The sequence below is a fragment of the Saccoglossus kowalevskii genome, chromosome 9, assembly GCF_978046115.1.
Source record: "Saccoglossus kowalevskii chromosome 9, keSacKowa6.1, whole genome shotgun sequence".
NCBI lineage: Eukaryota > Metazoa > Hemichordata > Enteropneusta > Harrimaniidae > Saccoglossus > Saccoglossus kowalevskii.
The window spans coordinates 3,030,146-3,042,760 of record NC_140649.1 but is presented as its reverse complement, the minus strand read 5'-3'; the positions used below and the strand labels follow the sequence as shown (position 1 = coordinate 3,042,760).

At 38.8% G+C, this 12,615-nt stretch overlaps 1 protein-coding gene across 1 annotated transcript in view; it reads right to left on the bottom strand.

The window, feature by feature from the left end:
- Positions 1-12,615, bottom strand: part of LOC100373205 (spindle and centriole-associated protein 1-like) — a 72,731-nt gene that overhangs the window by 51,125 nt on the left and 8,991 nt on the right. The gene's annotated exons all lie outside the window — the stretch shown is intronic.

The following is a 12,615-nucleotide window of genomic DNA, read 5'->3' as shown; positions in this document are numbered from 1 at the left end:
ATTATTTCACTATCCCTTAAAAACATGGCCGCCGTTAAATCGCTCTCAATCGAGGTCTGTAATTTATTTTCCTGCTCATAATGGAGATAAATTATGGTAGCTAAACATTGAAATTGCCACCCTGACTTCAGTACCGAAATAAATAGCTGATTGGGAAAATGTTTCTCTGTTGACAGAGGTTCGATTTACCACTTCAACACCGCATGGAGCATGGAGATCCCGGTCACGAGTGCAATAATGCACTCGGGTATCATATTTACTTCAAAGATAATTTAAAAGTGATGATAGATTCATTGATATTGAATTACAGTACTTTTCAATTTCATCATTGCTTTCAAGCAGTCACGGCTGGCCGAACTTGACTTGTGTTTTCTCGATAATTCTAGTCTAATATGTTTCAATCTGCTACAGTTGCCAATGAACACCGGAAATAGCAATCGTACATAACAGAGTCACGATCAGTGTGTTCCAAACTTTTACGTTTTTATTATTCCAGTATTTTATATGCCAAACGTTATTCCCAAGCCTCATAAATGACGAGATAGACTTTCGATTTACACGTTTCATAACCAGTTCTTGAACTAATAGCAGGACTGTTTTTCTGGCAAAATGTGACACTGTGCGATCGCTAGTTTCTCACTAAAGTCAGGACACAAAAGGATAAATCAAAGTTCATAATAAATACCATAAGCACAGTTTCTTACCTTTGAGATAGAAATTAATCTACAGTACTCATTTCGCCCAACCTCCCGCCCGCTTCCGGATTTCGATCGCTTTTTTTTTCCGCTCACTTTGTTCAATTCGACCGCGCAATTTCCGCTTTTTTTTCGACCGCGCAAATCCGGAAGTATCTGCTCGCGCAATCGCTCGCTCGCTCGCCTGACAGCGCAACCGCCCGCATTTACAGTTCATTACCTACTGTTTCATGTATAAGTGTATCATTTTTGTTTTTATGATAATAAAATAAGAATAAATACAATCAGAAATTTATAAACGACCGTTGAAAAAATGCGGTGGATCACACGGCCATATAAAACTGGTAATAATACATATGCGTAATAATAATGTCTACCATAAACAAGATCTAACCAAACATGTGAAATCAAATACGACACTGACACAGACACAACTATTATGAAATAAAACCATTCTATTTTTGGTGGAGAGCGAAAAATGTCCACTGTAGAGTATGGTATTCGTTGAGTAACCGTGTGTAGGGTGACGGTTGTCATGCACGCATGGTTTGGGTTTAACACGGGTCAAGTTGTAGTTATGTTAAAATCCGTGGCACCTATAACAATTGAAGAATATCTGCAGGAATAGTAAGACTGTGAAAAAACGACCAATCGATTGTTATAGAATGACCGTAGTGTACAAACACATACAATACTTGCAAATGTAATGTCGGCCAGCGCCCATCTTACTTGTCCGAAGTTGTCGAAGCTGACATCAATGGAGATCGCGTTTTTTAACTAGGCGGCTGGCAAGCGGACTAACACGTTACATAAACTTGTTGAATTACAATTATGGTTTTTATTTTTGCGCCCAATGTCTCGTTATAAAATAAAAGATTCAAATTTTGCAGGGTATTCCGTTTTTTGCGAACTCTGGGCGAAATACTTTCATGAGCTGTACGTAGCTCACTTACAGCCAAAACAAAGTCGGCTTGGACATTAAGTTGTGAGACGCGACAAAACAAATGCTGCCAGTGCTAGATTACGTGAAAAAAAGAACAAAATAAACACAATCAAAGGCGCCGACCACACGCTTTGGAAATAAATAGAACGCGTTGCTAAGAGGAATCGCACCTGCATCTCGACGACGTCTCCGGTCATGAGCAGGGTTTGCCGCGTCTTAGAAAATTGAAAGTTAAAAAGGAATCAGTGTCGGGGAACCATTCACAATGTTTGCATGAAAAATCCCACGCGAAAGCGTTTTTTTTTTTTTCTGTTACAAACACTATGGTACCTGAATCCCGATGATTTTCATAAATATGAATCGGTAAGGGTCAATTTCCTGCAATCCTTCAAGATTAAATTTGCCTCCGAAAATCTTTCTAACGATGACCTGGAAGATTGCCATGATTGAGTGCCACCATTTCTGTTCTAAGATTTATTCAGTATAATAATACAAATGTTCACCCCAACAGAGGTGGACATACAGATTTAGCGACCCGAAGAGCTCATTGTCAACCGAGGCGAAGCACTACGATAAAGACTTTCCGTTCCCAATGAATAATAATAAAAAAAAACTTCTCGTTCCCGACATTATGAAATTCTTTCGTTTTGGGGGAAAAACCATGGGAAAAAAACTGATTTTGACAAGATAATTTAGAAATTGATATTAAAAATAATTCATAACGAAATGTATTCCATATGTACCCATAATTTTTTTTCATAATTACTAATAAAATAATTTGCTACTAGTATATTATCTATATTTGTGCCTTTTATTTGTCTTGAATCGTGACTGAAAGGAGCTGGATGAAATTACAAACTATGTAGTGTGTTGAACAACTCATGTATGAACAACAATTTTAATAAATATGATTTTACTTGGTAAAATTACTGTATTTTTCTACATAACAACAAAAGAATTTCACAATGTCTTTATTATCATAGCGTTGTTGGTAATAGTTGAAAATGATACATCCACGTGAACCTGCTTATATGAGATCGAAGGAGTCTCTGTTTTCAACAGCTGTATACATCTAACTGTGTCACCAAGTTTCCTTGAGCTACCACGAGCTATGTTCCTCGTTTGCACGTTATCATGTTCACACAATCGCAGACATTATTTGGACGGACGGACGGACGGACAGAACCCAATCTATAAGCCTTCGACAGACTTCGTCTGAAGGCTAACAAAAAATATTAAACATGTGAGGGCGCTATCACTGTAAAAACAGCTGCTTGTATAGAGATACAGGTACTCTCGTGATTTTTTTACGGAAAAACATAAAATTTATTCATTTCAAGTTAATTTTTCTAGAGACTGGGGCTACATTTAGTATTTTGTGATATTTATGACACCACCTGGTTGGTTTCTTTCGCAGTAGTTGTCACGTAAGTTTTAGCTTTTTACGTTTTCCCTAGAGCTATGTTGGGGATATTGGCAGCGAAGTGTCCGACCTTCAGTACACTCTTGATCCATAAATAGTGGTAAAATATAAATTTTCATTTTATAATGAATAAAGTGGTTCTTAAATATCTCACTGTTCTCTTATTACAATCAATTTGCAAATAGGAATAATCTACTGGTGTTTCGACTAGTTTTGGTTGACCATTTGGGTGCGACCAGTATCAATATGTTGGTGTGCACCTGTCAAAGTTTTTTCAGGTACCCAGGCACCTACCTGAAGTCGGCAGGAGTGTTACAATGTACGTACGTCGGGAGCTTGGTGTTCCGGGATGTGGCAAACTGGTCTTTGGACCGTCCCACAGCCAAAACAGCCTGGAGGCTACCCACTTGGGTTATCTGCCATTCCGTATTCTGGAGACGGAGTCGGCATGAAAGGGCGTCTGCCAGACTGTTCCGCGCCCCTGGAAGGTGGTGTGCGGTTAGCGCCACATTGTATTCCAGACACCAAAAGAGAATTTGCTCTGCTAGGACTGACAACGATGGGGAACGCCCCCCCCCCACTCCTTCTTGAAGGAGACCACCACTGCGTTGCCTGTGTAGAGAAGGACTCTGTGATCTCGAACTACGGATGGAAAGTGTAAGAGTGCTAAGTGCACTGCTTTCAGTTTGAGCCAGTTGATATGGCAGTTACGAAACAAATGCGGGGGCCATATACCTTGGGCTTGTTCGTCCAATAGATATGTTCCCCAACCTAGAACGAAGGCATCTGTTTCCCAGAGTCATAGCTGCGGCGAGTGGGTCCAAGGGGACCCATTATCCGAGGTTAGCCAGCGACAATCACCAGGGCAGGGCTTCTCGCTTGTCTAGTTCCCGTAGGTGAGCTCGGTGTTGTAGCGAGAAGAGTTGTACTGGGCGGCTGCGTAATGCGGCCTGGGAAACTACCCTTCGAACCGAGGTCATCATTCCGATGATCTGCATTAGTTCTCGGAGGGACACTGTGGGAACCTGACTAGGTGTTCGACTAGGCTGCTTAGTGCCAAGCAACGCGCTTGAAATAGATGTACCAAGCCTATCTCTATGTCGAACTCCATGCCCAGGAACATCGACTGTTGTGTTGGGTAGGGATGGGACCCCTCGGATAGGTACGGATTGATGTGTGCCGATGTTTGGTGAAGCAGCAGCATCACCTGTTCCATCCATTCTGGTGGAACGTGAGGGCTGTGCGTAACCCGAAGGGGGGGCGCACCCAAGATTCAAATACTTGGCCCCGCTGGGCAAGTCGAAGAAGATCGCAACTCGCCGGGTGCATCGGTATGTGCAGGTAGGCCTGCTTAAGTTTAGTGAGGCTAGCCAATCAAAACAGTGGATGGAGAGAAGAATGCTGCATGGCGTCTCAATGTGGAACCGTTCGAGGAGTACGTACTGATTCAGTTTGCCTAAGTCCAGAACCGGATGCCCGCCAACTGTAGATTTGGTACTACGAACACATTTGAGTAGGAGCCTGGACTTAATGCCAGCTAAACCTTGTGTATGGCGCCCTTTTCCAGCAAACTGTCTACTTCCTGTCTTATAGCTTCCGCCTTGCGAAAGTCCCCTGGCAGTGCTCCCAAAAGGGGAGACACTGACAGGAGAGATGGAGATTTCAGCGGTATCCTGTATCCTGTATCACCACCTGGAAAGTCCAGGAATCGATCACCCGCTGCCTCCAAACCGGACTACACCGGCGCAATCTGTGTGCGACAGGAATATGTGGCCATGGGTTTGGCAGTTGCGAGGTGTGGGTGCTCTCTTCTCCCATGAAGTGAGTTTCCCTAAGGCCTTTACCCGGTTTGCCAAACAGAAATTTGTGGTACCGGGTCTGGGGAAGGAGCCTTGGGATCCGGTTGGGGGCGTTTGGTCTCATCCCACACTTTGCGGTCTGATCCAAAAACCACACAGACCGGGTAGCATTTGGTCCAGCGGAAAGTGTTTGCATAAGATTTACCCCACCCGGGGGCCTTAGGCGTTACCTCCTCTGTGGCTGACCAATGTCCGCCCATCAACACCGTCTGCGCGCACTGCGCTCCACTCAGCACTTGGCTGGACCAGGGGAGACGTGCCAACGGGGTTGCTTTGGATCCAGGTGCCTGTGATCCCATAAGCGTTGAAGCAACATCATTTTTCAAAATGCCTACTTTGCATATGAGGTGAAATAAACGACACTAGTGCGTTGTTTATGTTGAATACAATGGAATGAATTACAGGGAAGAAAACACCAACGAGCTTCTTTGCAACATGGGGCATGAGGTTGGCAAAACCAGACAGAATACATTGTATAAAGTGTTTGTCTGAAAACACAGATGGTGGTTAAAATCAACTTGTCAACGATAAACGGCATTCATAAGCCGTTCCCAACAATTTTGCCTGTAGTTATGATATATATCACTCGATGTACCTTTTATTCAAGAACCTTTGCTCACTGCACTCATCAGGAAAAGTCCTGGTTACGAGTAACTGTGTTCTATGTAGAATTGCTTGGAATGAAATGTGATGCGCATGTCATGAAAAACATTCAATGAATTGTTGATGCTTTCCATGTGACTGGTATCGAGGGCGTGGAGGTAATATTCAGCGTTTTTCTAAATAACATAATTCTGAACTAGCAGCCTTGTGATGCATGCTCTGAAAGCAATGACTAAGAAGCAATTTAAACCAACTTTCTTGATTTGTTGCAGAGAATATTTCATTAAAAGTAGAGAATTGAAGATATCTTTACGAAATGGACAAATTTAATAGAGGACTACCTAAGCTGCATGTGTACAAGTATCAAAGAATTTGGACTACTGGTTTTGAAGGACAAGTCAAAAATATGTTTTTTGATGAAAAATCACGAAAATATTTGCTAAAAATGGAGAATAGAAGATGTTGACAGGAAGTGAACAAATCTGATGTACATGTAGGTCCACCCAGGGTACATATACAGAATCATGGCATTCAGGTTAACAATTTTGAAGAAGTCGAAAATATCATTTTTGAGCCAAAAATGACAAACCAATTTGCTGAAAATAGAGAATTCAAGATATGGTTATGAAATGAACAAATCTGACAGAGGTCCACCTGATATACCTACATATACAATACCAAAGCAATTGGACATCCAGTTTTTAAGGAGAAGTTGAAAATGTAATTTTTTTATCAAAAATGACAAAAATATTTATCAAAATTAGAGAAATAAAGATATCATCACGAAATGAACAAATCTGGGAGAGTCCCACCCAAAGCAATTTGGGCTAGCAGTTTTCAAGAAGAAGTCAAAAATAGCATTTTTGACCAAAAATGCCAAAAATATTCGCTGTAAATAAGACAATTGAACATATCCACACGAAATGAACAAATCTGAGAGAGAACCACCCAAGGTACCTTCCTAGAAAGTTCCACAGCTATACAGTTTGTGGTTTTTAAGAAGAAGTTGAAAATGTAAAGTTGACGACGGCGACGACCAGTACCGGTAATACTATTAAGCTCCGCTCGACTTAGTCGACAGAGGAGCTAATAAATGAGCAAAGAGATTCGCTGCCGCCATGCTGGTGTGTAATATGTTTTATTTCTGGCTTGTAAGCAAGGATGATTATTTTTATAATGATCCACGAAGCACCACAACATGACTTTCACGTACAATTTCGTATGCAAAATGAGTACGGACATTTTGTCGTGATATTGCTTGGCCAAGTTTTGCCGTGACTGCGTTTCGTGTCTAATTGATCTATATCCGATAAAAATGCACATTTACGCATTCTTGTTTCACTAGACCGGCATAATACATTTTAGTTTGTCAAAAAATGTGAATATGTGACACGAAACTAACCATTTCCTGTAAGATAAAAAAAAATATTACGACCCGGTGATCAATCCATGCCGCTCTTGCCTGTGAGGTCATGGAAGATAATATATGTATGTCAAATCCTTGAACGAATGCGTTTCGTTTCACCTGGGTCTGAGATGATGCAAGGACAATCAACATAAATATTATTTGAATATATAGTACTGTACATACATGTACATTGTACATTGTATTAGCTGTCTGGGTGTAAAAAGTGATCGTTCAGAGACCAGAGATTTGCTCTACGCAACGTAATTTATTCAGTGAATATATTTATTGAACATTGCAGCGTATACTAGTACATGTACATGTATACCCGACTTGAATTTGAATTCCAACAGGCTGCCTCGTTAGTCGCGGGCGAAACAAAAGCGGCTATTTGTCTAAGCGACATGAGCTTGATAAAACCATACATTTGATGTTGTTAGTTGCTGTATCTGCTCAAATAACATCCATCATGACATAATAAATCATTATATACTAAAACTTGCAAATTTTTAAACCTTCCAATGAAATATTACCAGTAATTTTGCGATAGAATAAGTTATCGCAATATGCAACAGTGTTCTCCCCAGGAATTTAAACCAATGTGGCGGACTAATTTACATATGATTTGCATATCATTTACATAATAATAGAGATTGACCAAAGCACATTTACACCCACATAACAAACAACATATATTTTCAAAAACAATGTGGCACATATTTATTTGCTTCATACAGTGTTATAAACACTATTCTTTTGGGATATTAATGAGCTCAGTCACAGTGCAAATATTTTTTTCTATTGGAGTCGAAATATTACATTTCACAATTTAGTTTGAATTTAAAAATGAAAGAAAATTGTCAAATCGAAATGCAAATGCTGCAGACTATTAAAAACAAACAAATAAATTGTAAAAGGTTAAATGAAACGCATTTGAAATGTTTCAGCCAGGAATATGTTCTCGAATTCCATGATCTTATTTACTACAAAAACATTCTCCTTCAAAAAATTGTTCATTATTCGTACCATCAGTTTCTACAACGTTTACATTTACAGTAATGAACGAACAAATAAAACTTCCAAACGATCATCAAAGTTACGACAGGACTTAATTTATTTCGCGATGTTATACACCGGTTATACCAATAATTCCTTTTACTCAGTCATGCCATGCAAAAAATTTTTTATATATTTTTTTTATATGAAATAAACGTAAAATTTGAGCGATTATTTTTGATCACTCGATCGCTTCGGTGAAAAACACAGACCGCCATGATAATTGTGATGTATTAGTTGACCGGCATGTGTCCTTTGACCGATGGATCAAAAGCGCCATTAACCAATCAGAATACCGCATGGTAATGTCAACAGAACCCGAAGTTTTCCGAATGGTAGTGATCATAAAAAATTACATTGCGGAAGTAAAGCAATGTCCTAGCACGATGTGTTGGTATGGATTTCAGATGAAAACTGCATGATGGTTTTCGAAATAGATGATAAGCAATTTTTAAAAGGTAAAAGAAGTCTTGAAAGAAGGGTTTTTACATGATTCGCGATGATAAAAGTTCAAATGTATTTTACCCAATCACGCAATAAACATGTTTTTTTCTTGAGTAGCGTAAACTGATCGTGAACTCCGCTTTGCCCATGTTATATCGGGGTGGAATTGATTTCGAAAAATGTTAGCTTTCAATCTAAAGACTGCGTCGATCGTCAAAGTATTTACTTACGAACAAAGAGGTGCTAATTTTACTTAACTTGTATTGTTTATATTAAAGCCACTAACACATCGTGCGACTACGTCTATTGTTTACAAATTACAATCCACGACTGGCAGGATGCATGTCGGTCGGTACGTCGGACAATAGTTCTGGTCAGAAGCGTGGCAAGATCCCTGATAGCTACGTATTTCTTTCTATATTTCGTAATACAGTTCACAGGATGAACAATGAAAAAATCACTGTGGCGGTCTTACTAATCACTGTGGCGGGCAAGGAAAGCAGCGTGGCGGCCCCGCACACAAATTGAATGCTGGGGAGAACACTGTGTAAACTAGTCTACTCACCTAATTCAAATATTTGTTCAGAAATTTCAAAGACCACTAAGTTATAAATTAATTAATGCAATAATTAGCTAATTAATATGCTCATCATATATTAGCTGTGTGCCAAATTTCATTTGAATTGCAATTGTAGATCTTGAGTTATCAGTGGAACAAATTTTAGCCACAGAGTCAGTCACAGACACCGGTAACACATAAGCTCTGTTTCACGGGAGCTAAAAATGTTATCAAATAAACTGAAATCACTCAAACCATAACAAGTAAACAAAGAACATCGTGGAAAAATAATAAACGTCACAAAACTCCACCATGCACAACTGAATAAATAATACAATAACTTGCATCTTACCAAACTGAATGACGCGCAATTTGTTCAACAGTTACCAGATTGTGACAAAAGATAAACAAAAGACCAAAGTCAAGGTAATTTTTGTGAAAGTGTATTAACGAAAACAATTCAGGCAATAGATGAATATCTTCTGTGGTGTTGTGGTATTTATAATATACGGTGTCTGTGGAATTGTTGATTGAGGGTTTGAATTTAGCAGTTAACATAATTTTGTTAGAAAGTTTCACAACAATTAAATAAAATATCGAATCTGATAAGAAAGCAATGTCATGATTTGACCTTTATGATGAAACACTAGTAGTGATATCATTCATAGCCAATCAGTAGAGCAGATAAATAAAGGTCAAAGATGATTGCCAGACTGTAAACAAAAGCATTGTGTGCCATCGCAGCAGAGCGACTCCGTTTTTCTTGTTTCTTTATTGTGATTAGACATGAATAAAAAGTGCCAAGCTGACAGACTACAAAATCAATGGATTAAAAGTGCTAAGTCCAAATTGTGTGGGACGATATCAACAAACTTCAGGACGAAGCTGTAGGGATTTTGTTCGATCGCAAAAGTGACACCGACTTGAACTTTGAGGGTTTTGACTTTTACAATTAACGTACAAATAGAAGTGTTTTCAAACAACTATGAACTTTTGTTTTACTGCGTAAATTATTATTGATCTTGTATGGCTGTTGAACCAGTATTTGTTAAAACCGGAAATAATTTTACACAGTTTAACCATAGACCCTGAAGGATAGGAAACTGCGGTATTTCCTCTGATCTATGTAAGTTGTAACCATTTTAATCCCGTTTACCTAACGGTTTACGCATTAGCGATAATCTCAACGAAGTCTCGCAAGTTACGTGAAGAGGTTATGCAAAACACTGAGATTATGTAAATTACCAAATGTCTGTTCGTCATTCAAACACATTTTCAAAATGGAGGCGGGCGTATTTAGTGACGAGGAGGAGTTCATGGACGTTTTTACGGATTTTGACGGCAATGAGAGTGATTTTAGCGAAGAAGAGAGCAATGTTGAGGAAGATAAACTGGTCGAGCCAGTTGGTCGGCGAAATTTACGGTTTTTGGAAGCGTATTTACGAAAGAGAGACGATGTTTGGCAGTGTCTTCCATGTTGTAGAGAGTTTAAATCAAAACAAGGCTGCAAGAACCACCTTTTAAATGTCCACAAAGTACAAGGTATGTATATTAACAACACGTTATAAAACAGTAAAAGTCGAAAATAGTTTAATTCACTCGAAAACTATATAAACCATGTTTCGTAAGCAAATTTATGACCAGAGGCCGATAATGATTATTATATATCGATAGTTGTTGCGTCCTTTATGTTGCGTCTCATTACAGCTTCCTCACTTCCTGGTTATCGATTGTTCTTATCTATTGAAATGTCTTTCTTTTTCGGTTGCTATAGCTAACCACGTCTACTATGGTTATAGTTTTTATGACGAACCATGTAGTTTTAATTGTTTGCATCCTTGTAATTTTCAGTACCATTCCACAATTTGTGTGGGTTTACATGTAAACCAAACTGTACATTAGTGTAGGCATAGACCCTCTAAAAGGTAGGTCGATCATCATGGTTGCAAGACAGCTTTCAGAGTTAATACAATGTTTTTCTTCATTTTTCAGAATCCCATAAGGGGGTAGAGGATGTTTCAGATGTCAATACAAGAAAGCCAACAAAAGCAAGATTGAACAAAGTCAAGAAAAATGGTATGTACAGATTATCAATACCTTCAGGTACATTTTATTTCACAAAATAATTCACTCCAGGTTCACTCAGGAACTCCCTGGTTTACTCGACATCTTCCAAAAATGTTTATGATTTTACCAACTACACTACGTAGGTTAACTCCTGGGCACCATCTTTTATTCAAATTAAAAAATGTAAAAAAATGCAAGATTTTTTTTCATTCTTGGCCCTGTTATTATTTTACCCTTTGAACTGCAAAAAAATATTAGCTGTGTGTTACAGACTTGCCAGGAAACTTATTTCTTTATATTGTGCATAAATATCTAATTTTAATTTTGTGTTAATTACAGCCAAAAGACCACCCCCTACCTACACCAAAGAAACAGCAATTGAAAGTGCAGAACAGATACTGATGTCGGCCACAAGCAGCATGTTGACAAAGAATCATATTAAACTTGGTACATTTGCCAGAGGTATTGTCAATCTGCAAACATTACTAAAGGCACTACAGTGTGTAGCTAATACTGCAACAAAAGAAATAAGTGCCGTAATAGACATTTTGTGGCCAGCAGTAGTCGCTGGTGATAGTATGATCTCCACTTCTGCACGTCGAGAGGCAATGTACCGGAAATACAATTCACTGCGACATACCATAGAGCTGAAACAGGCCTTAAAAGCTTTATGTAACAAGGCAAGTCACAATTTTGTCAATTCGCAGGGAGCTTGTCTTGTTAATGCTATATTTGAAGACATTTTATTAAAACGTGAACGAATTGACAAAGATGATGGTGTCAGCACAGTAGTAAAGATGGGCAGCGTTGAAGAAAATGTGCTTCGGTATGCGTGTGGATATATACCAATGGCATTAACAAGACAAGCAAAGAAGCGACGCCATATAACGTCGAGTATGTTGAATTGTTTGTCGAACATGCAGTCAACTCAACCAATGAAGAAAACTTTTTTATCTTACACAACACAGTGGGTACTTGAAGAAAATCGTGGTGGCTTATGCATTGTAAATGACAATGCCTACATATTTTGCAGAAGAGTAGAACATTTTATTAGAGAGAATGTAAATTCATTAGTGCTTGCCACTGAGAATATTCATGACTCTGTTATTAGTTCAGTACTTTCAGATAGAGTAGCTTTAGAGTATTGGTCAAAGTTGTCGAGTGGTCTTGAAGAAGATGCCGCTATTAATCTTATGTTCATGTGTGTTAAAATGTGGATCAATATAAGGGGACATTCGGAAGCGAGAAAATTAATCCAGCAATATAAGGCCAAACAAGGACTAGCACAACGTGCAAATAAAGGCCTACGTAAAGAGTTAAAAACTCTTGATGCATAATATGGCTGTATAATAAATCTGGTGAAGTCTCAATATTTACAAGCCAGTCTTGGGCATGGGAGAGAATGGAGGGCTGTATTTTTTTATTTATGTATGGAAATATTTTCAATTGTTCACTGTGATAGTTTTTTTGGGGCGAGTGGTGCAATAGACCCTCTAAAAATAAGGGTCTATGGTGGTACTAACTAATATATTAATGTTACAAATTTTTAGGGAGACTGTAC